Source organism: Amia ocellicauda, unplaced genomic scaffold (genome assembly GCF_036373705.1).
Source record: "Amia ocellicauda isolate fAmiCal2 unplaced genomic scaffold, fAmiCal2.hap1 HAP1_SCAFFOLD_197, whole genome shotgun sequence".
Taxonomy (NCBI): Eukaryota; Metazoa; Chordata; class Actinopteri; order Amiiformes; family Amiidae; genus Amia; species Amia ocellicauda.
The window spans coordinates 55,001-62,500 of NW_027102760.1; positions in this window are offsets into that span (position 1 = coordinate 55,001).

Genomic DNA, 7,500 nt, shown 5'->3' on the forward strand with positions numbered 1-7,500 from the left:
CTGCCTGCCCTGGAGGTCAGCCTGCCAGCCCTGGAGGTCTGCCTGTTAGCCCTGGAGGTCTGCTATCCAGCCCTGGTAGCAGCACTGCCTGCCCTGGAGGTCAGCCTGTTAGCCCTGGAGGTCTGCCTGCCTGCCCTGGTAGCAGCACTGCCTGCCTTCCAGCCCTGGAGGTCTGCCTGTTAGCCCTGGAGGTCTGCTATCCAGCCCTGGTAGCAGCACTGCCTGCCCTGGAGGTCTGCCTGCCTGCCTTCCAGCCCTGGAGGTCTGCTATCCATCCCTGGAGGTCTGCCTGCCTGCCATCCAGCCCTGGAGGTCTGCTATCCAGCCCTGGTAGCAGCACTGCCTGCCCTGGAGGTCTGCTATCCAGCCCTGGAGGACAGCCTGCCTGCCCTGGTAGCAGCACTGCCTGCCCTGGAGGTCTGCTATCCAGCCCTGGAGGACAGCCTGCCTGCCCTGGTAGCAGCACTGCCTGCCCTGGAGGTCAGCCTGTTAGCCCTGGAGGTCTGCCTGCCTGCCCTGGAGGTCAGCCTGTTAGCCCTGGAGGTCTGCCTGCCTGCCATCCAGCCCTGGCAGCAGCACTGCCTGCCCTGGTAGCAGCACTGCCTGCCCTGGAGGTCTGCTATCCAGCCCTGGTAGCAGCACTGCCTGCCCTGGAGGTCTGCCTGCCTGCCTGCCAGCCCTGGAGGTCTGCCTGTTAGCCCTGGAGGTCTGCTATCCAGCCCTGGAGGTCTGCTATCCAGCCCTGGTAGCAGCACTGCCTGCCCTGGAGGTCAGCCTGTTAGCCCTGGAGGTCTGCCTGCCTGCCCTGGTAGCAGCACTGCCTGCCTTCCAGCCCTGGAGGTCTGCCTGTTAGCCCTGGAGGTCTGCTATCCAGCCCTGGTAGCAGCACTGCCTGCCCTGGAGGTCTGCCTGCCTGCCTTCCAGCCCTGGAGGTCTGCTATCCATCCCTGGAGGTCTGCCTGCCTGCCATCCAGCCCTGGAGGTCTGCTATCCAGCCCTGGTAGCAGCACTGCCTGCCCTGGAGGTCTGCTATCCAGCCCTGGAGGACAGCCTGCCTGCCCTGGTAGCAGCACTGCCTGCCCTGGAGGTCTGCTATCCAGCCCTGGTAGCAGCACTGCCTGCCCTGGAGGTCTGCCTGCCTGCCTGCCAGCCCTGGAGGTCTGCCTGTTAGCCCTGGAGGTCTGCTATCCAGCCCTGGAGGTCTGCTATCCAGCCCTGGTAGCAGCACTGCCTGCCCTGGAGGTCAGCCTGTTAGCCCTGGAGGTCTGCCTGCCTGCCCTGGTAGCAGCACTGCCTGCCTTCCAGCCCTGGAGGTCTGCCTGTTAGCCCTGGAGGTCTGCTATCCAGCCCTGGTAGCAGCACTGCCTGCCCTGGAGGTCTGCCTGCCTGCCTTCCAGCCCTGGAGGTCTGCTATCCATCCCTGGAGGTCTGCCTGCCTGCCATCCAGCCCTGGAGGTCTGCTATCCAGCCCTGGTAGCAGCACTGCCTGCCCTGGAGGTCTGCCTGCCTGCCTTCCAGCCCTGGAGGTCTGCTATCCATCCCTGGAGGTCTGCCTGCCTGCCATCCAGCCCTGGAGGTCTGCTATCCAGCCCTGGTAGCAGCACTGCCTGCCCTGGAGGTCTGCTATCCAGCCCTGGAGGACAGCCTGCCTGCCCTGGTAGCAGCACTGCCTGCCCTGGAGGTCTGCTATCCAGCCCTGGAGGACAGCCTGCCTGCCCTGGTAGCAGCACTGCCTGCCCTGGAGGTCAGCCTGTTAGCCCTGGAGGTCTGCCTGCCTGCCCTGGAGGTCTGCCTGCCTGCCTGTTAGCCCTGGAGGTCAGCCTGTTAGCCCTGGAGGTCTGCTATCCAGCCCTGGAAGCAGCACTGCCTGCCCTGGAGGTCTGCTATCCAGCCCTGGAGGTCTGCCTGCCTGCCCTGGCAGCAGCACTGCCTGCCCTGGAGGTCAGCCTGCCAGCCCTGGAGGTCTGCCTTCCAGCCCTGGAGGTCTGCCTGTTAGCCCTGGAGGTCTGCTATCCAGCCCTGGTAGCAGCACTGCCTGCCCTGGAGGTCTGCCTGCCTGCCTTCCAGCCCTGGAGGTCTGCTATCCATCCCTGGAGGTCTGCCTGCCTGCCATCCAGCCCTGGAGGTCTGCTATCCAGCCCTGGTAGCAGCACTGCCTGCCCTGGAGGTCTGCCTGCCTGCCTTCCAGCCCTGGAGGTCTGCTATCCATCCCTGGAGGTCTGCCTGCCTGCCATCCAGCCCTGGAGGTCTGCTATCCAGCCCTGGTAGCAGCACTGCCTGCCCTGGAGGTCTGCTATCCAGCCCTGGAGGACAGCCTGCCTGCCCTGGTAGCAGCACTGCCTGCCCTGGAGGTCTGCTATCCAGCCCTGGAGGACAGCCTGCCTGCCCTGGTAGCAGCACTGCCTGCCCTGGAGGTCTGCTATCCAGCCCTGGAGGACAGCCTGCCTGCCCTGGTAGCAGCACTGCCTGCCCTGGAGGTCAGCCTGTTAGCCCTGGAGGTCTGCCTGCCTGCCCTGGAGGTCTGCCTGCCTGCCTGTTAGCCCTGGAGGTCAGCCTGTTAGCCCTGGAGGTCTGCTATCCAGCCCTGGAAGCAGCACTGCCTGCCCTGGAGGTCTGCTATCCAGCCCTGGAGGTCTGCCTGCCTGCCCTGGCAGCAGCACTGCCTGCCCTGGAGGTCAGCCTGCCAGCCCTGGAGGTCTGCCTTCCAGCCCTGGAGGTCTGCCTGTTAGCCCTGGAGGTCTGCTATCCAGCCCTGGTAGCAGCACTGCCTGCCCTGGAGGTCTGCCGGCCTGCCCTGGAGGTCTGCCTGCCTGCCCTGGAGGTCTGCCTGCCTGCCTGTTAGCCCTGGAGGTCTGCTATCCAGCCCTGGAGGTCTGCCTGCCAGCCCTGGAGGTCTGCTATCCAGCCCTGGAGGTCTGCCTGCCAGCCCTGGAGGTCTGCTATCCAGCCCTGGAGGTCTGCCTGCCAGCCCTGGAGGTCTGCTATCCAGCCCTGGAGGTCTGCCTGTTAGCCCTGGAGGTCTGCTATCCAGCCCTGGAGGTCTGCCTGCCTGCCTGTTAGCCCTGGAGGTCAGCCTGTTAGCCCTGGAGGTCTGCCTGTTAGCCCTGGAGGTCAGCCTGCCAGCCCTGGAGGTCTGCCTTCCAGCCCTGGAGGTCTGCCTGCCTGCCTGTTAGCCCTGGAGGTCTGCCTTCCAGCCCTGGTAGCAGCACTGCCTGCCCTGGTAGCAGCACTGCCTGCCCTGGAGGTCTGCCTGCCTGCCCTGGAGGTCAGCCTGTTAGCCCTGGAGGTCTGCCTGCCTGCCCTGGAGGTCTGCCTGCCTGCCTGTTAGCCCTGGAGGTCAGCCTGTTAGCCCTGGAGGTCTGCTATCCAGCCCTGGAAGCAGCACTGCCTGCCCTGGAGGTCTGCTATCCAGCCCTGGAGGTCTGCCTGCCTGCCCTGGCAGCAGCACTGCCTGCCCTGGAGGTCAGCCTGCCAGCCCTGGAGGTCAGCCTGCCAGCCCTGGCAGCAGCACGGCCTACCTGCCTGCCTGCCCTGGAGGTCTGCCTGCCTGCCTGCCCTGGAGGTCAGCCTTCCAGCCCTGGCAGCAGCACGGCCTACCTGCCTGCCAGCCTGCCCTCCCCAGCCACACAGCCCTGCCTGCCTGCCTGCCAGCCCTGGAGGTCTCCCTGCCAGCCCTGGAGGTCTGCCTGCCTGCCTGCCTGCCTGCCTGCCTGCCCTGGAGGTCTGCCATCCTGCCTTCCAGCCCTGGAGGTCAGCCTGCCAGCCCTGGAGGTCAGCCTGTTAGCCCTGGAGGTCTGCCTGCCTGCCTGCCTGCCTGCCCTGGAGGTCAGCCTGCCAGCCCTGGAGGTCTGCCTGCCTGCCTGCCTGCCCTGGAGGTCAGCCTGCCAGCCCTGGCAGCAGCACGGCCTACCTGCCTGCCTGCCCTGGAGGTCTGCCTGCCTGCCTGCCCTGGAGGTCAGCCTTCCAGCCCTGGCAGCAGCACGGCCTACCTGCCTGCCAGCCTGCCCTCCCCAGCCACACAGCCCTGCCTGCCTGCCTGCCAGCCCTGGAGGTCTCCCTGCCAGCCCTGGAGGTCTGCCTGCCTGCCTGCCTGCCTGCCTGCCTGCCCTGGAGGTCTGCCATCCTGCCTTCCAGCCCTGGAGGTCAGCCTGCCAGCCCTGGAGGTCAGCCTGTTAGCCCTGGAGGTCTGCCTGCCTGCCTGCCTGCCTGCCCTGGAGGTCTGCCTGCCTGCCTGCCCCGGAGGTCAGCCCCAGGCAGCCGGGTGGCCTGCCTGCTGCTGCTAGGCCGCTGCCCCGAGCCGCCGACCCCATCGACAGGAACACGAGAGAGTTTACAAGCGAGAGGAGGCCACATATTCGACACCTTTCGTGCTCGTTTTAGTCTCCAGTCTGTTTTGACGTGTGTTATTCTGAATCTGCTGCTTTAACTCAAGGGATTCTGTCGCGATTGATGCCTTGTCCTTCGCTGTATGTTTGCACTGGTGTTGTAAGTCGCCCTCTGTAAGATCATCATTTATTATCTGCCAAGAAATAAAGATCATCATAATGTTCCCCAACTTTCAGCTTCTGGGGAGTTTGTTCCAGAGTGTGACGACTCTCTCTCTATCACCATCTCTCTCTCTATCTCCATCTCTCTATCACCATCTCTCTCTCTATCTCCATCTCTCTATCACCATCTCTCTCTCTATCTCTATCTCTCTATCACCATCTCTCTCTCCATCTCCATCTCTCTCTCTATCTCCATCTCTCTCTATCTCCATCTCTATCTCCACCTCTCTCTCCCTCTCCACCTCTCTCTCTCTCTATCTCTCCCTCTCTCTCACTGTGTGTGTGTGTGTGTGTGTGTGTGTGTGTGTGTGTGTGTGTGTGTGTGTGTGTGTGTGTGTGTGTACAGCAGTGTCCCTAGACGAGAGAGAGATCCCTAGACGGGGAAATTACTTTCAAACTGCAGTACCGAAATGTGTCCGTTAGATGGCAGCATGCACCAAGGAATGAAGGAAAGTGCAAAACAAAATGAAAAGGCACATCGCCTGGGCGAAAAATAATCGTAACAAATCAACGGGGGCATTTCTCCGAAAACTAACACCGGGGCAGTGCTCAGGGGGGTCCCACCTCGTGGCCACCCGGTTTGGGGGGCGATCGGGGCCGGTTCCGAAAATCGCTAAATCTCCCATAGCCAGCCCACGCTCCATCCGATAGAGCAATGCCGGGCGGCCGGCCGGCAACTACGGATCATAACAAATCAACGGGGGCATTTCTCCGAAAACTAACACCGGGGCAGTGCTCAGGGGGGTCCCACCTCGTGGCCACCCGGTTTGGGGGGCGATCGGGGCCGGTTCCGAAAATCGCTAAATCTCCCATAGCCAGCCCACGCTCCATCCGATAGAGCAATGCCGGGCGGCCGGCCGGCAACTACGGATCATAAGAAATCAACGGGGGCATTTCTCCGAAAACTAACACCGGGGCAGTGCTCAGGGGGGTCCCACCTCGTGGCCACCCGGTTTGGGGGGCGATCGGGGCCGGTTCCGAAAATCGCTAAATCTCCCATAGCCAGCCCACGCTCCATCCGATAGAGCAATGCCGGGCGGCCGGCCGGCAACTACGGATCATAAGAAATCAACGGGGGCATTTCTCCGAAAACTAACACCGGGGCAGTGCTCAGGGGGGTCCCACCTCGTGGCCACCCGGTTTGGGGGGCCATCGGGGCCGGCTGAAGAATCGCCCATACTCTGCCATAGGCAGCCCACGGTCCATCCGATCAGAGCAATGCCGGGCGGCCGGCAACCTATGGATCATAACACATCAACGGAGGCATGATAAGAGCATCTTTTATTATCTGCCAAGAAATATAGACCATCACAATGTTCCCCAACTTTCAGCTTCTACCACATCGCTGGGGAGTTTATTCCACTGTGTGACTACTCTCTCTCTATCTCTCTCTCTCTCTCTCTCTCTCTCTCTCTCTCTCTGTGTGTGTGTGTGTGTGTGTGTGTGTGTGTGTGTGTGTGTGTGTGTGTGTACAGCAGTGTCTCCGGTTTTCCTTTTGGAATGCCTTGAAGCCGGGGGGGCTTTGCACTCATGAGAACATAGGGTGTCCTTGCCCTCCTTTCGCAGCCCAGGGCATTGAGAGATCCCTAGACGGGGAAATTACTTTCAAACTGCAGTACCGAAATGTGTCCGTTAGATGGTAGCATGCACCAAGGAATGAAGGAAAGTGCAAAACAAAATGAAAAGGCACATCGCCTGGGCGAAAAATAATCGTAACAAATCAACGGGGGCATTTCTCCGAAAACTAACACCGGGGCAGTGCTCAGGGGGGTCCCACCTCGTGGCCACCCGGTTTGGGGGGCGATCGGGGCCGGTTCCGAAAATCGCTAAATCTCCCATAGCCAGCCCACGCTCCATCCGATAGAGCAATGCCGGGCGGCCGGCCGGCAACTACGGATCATAACAAATCAACGGGGGCATTTCTCCGAAAACTAACACCGGGGCAGTGCTCAGGGGGGTCCCACCTCGTGGCCACCCGGTTTGGGGGGCGATCGGGGCCGGTTCCGAAAATCGCTAAATCTCCCATAGCCAGCCCACGCTCCATCCGATAGAGCAATGCCGGGCGGCCGGCCGGCAACTACGGATCATAAGAAATCAACGGGGGCATTTCTCCGAAAACTAACACCGGGGCAGTGCTCAGGGGGGTCCCACCTCGTGGCCACCCGGTTTGGGGGGCGATCGGGGCCGGTTCCGAAAATCGCTAAATCTCCCATAGCCAGCCCACGCTCCATCCGATAGAGCAATGCCGGGCGGCCGGCCGGCAACTACGGATCATAACAAATCAACGGGGGCATTTCTCCGAAAACTAACACCGGGGCAGTGCTCAGGGGGGTCCCACCTCGTGGCCACCCGGTTTGGGGGGCCATCGGGGCCGGTTCCGAAAATCGCTAAATCTCCCATAGCCAGCCCACGCTCCATCCGATAGAGCAATGCCGGGCGGCCGGCCGGCAACTACGGATCATAACAAATCAACGGGGGCAGTTCTCCAGAAACTAACACCGGGGCAGTGCTCAGGAGGCTCCCAGCTATCAGCCACCCTATCCCGGGACCGATGGGAGCACTTTAAAATTTTCGAGTCAGGGGACCAGACGGCCGAGTGAAAAACTTTGAAAAATTTTCTATCTCCTCACTCCCATTGACTTTGCATTAGGGCGACCAGGCGGCCGGCGGAAAAAAAATCATAACAAATCAACGGGGGCATTTCTCCGAAAACTAACACCGGGGCAGTGCTCAGGGGGCTCCCAGCTATCAGCCACCCTATCCCGGGACCGATGGGAGCACTTTAAAATTTTCGAGTTACGCAGGCGGCCGAGTGAAAAACTTTGAAAAATTTTCTATCTCCTCACTCCCATTGACTTTGCATTAGGGCGACCAGGCGGCCGGCGGAAAAAAAATCATAACAAATCAACGGGGGCATTTCTCCGAAAACTAACACCGGGGCAGTGCTCAGGGG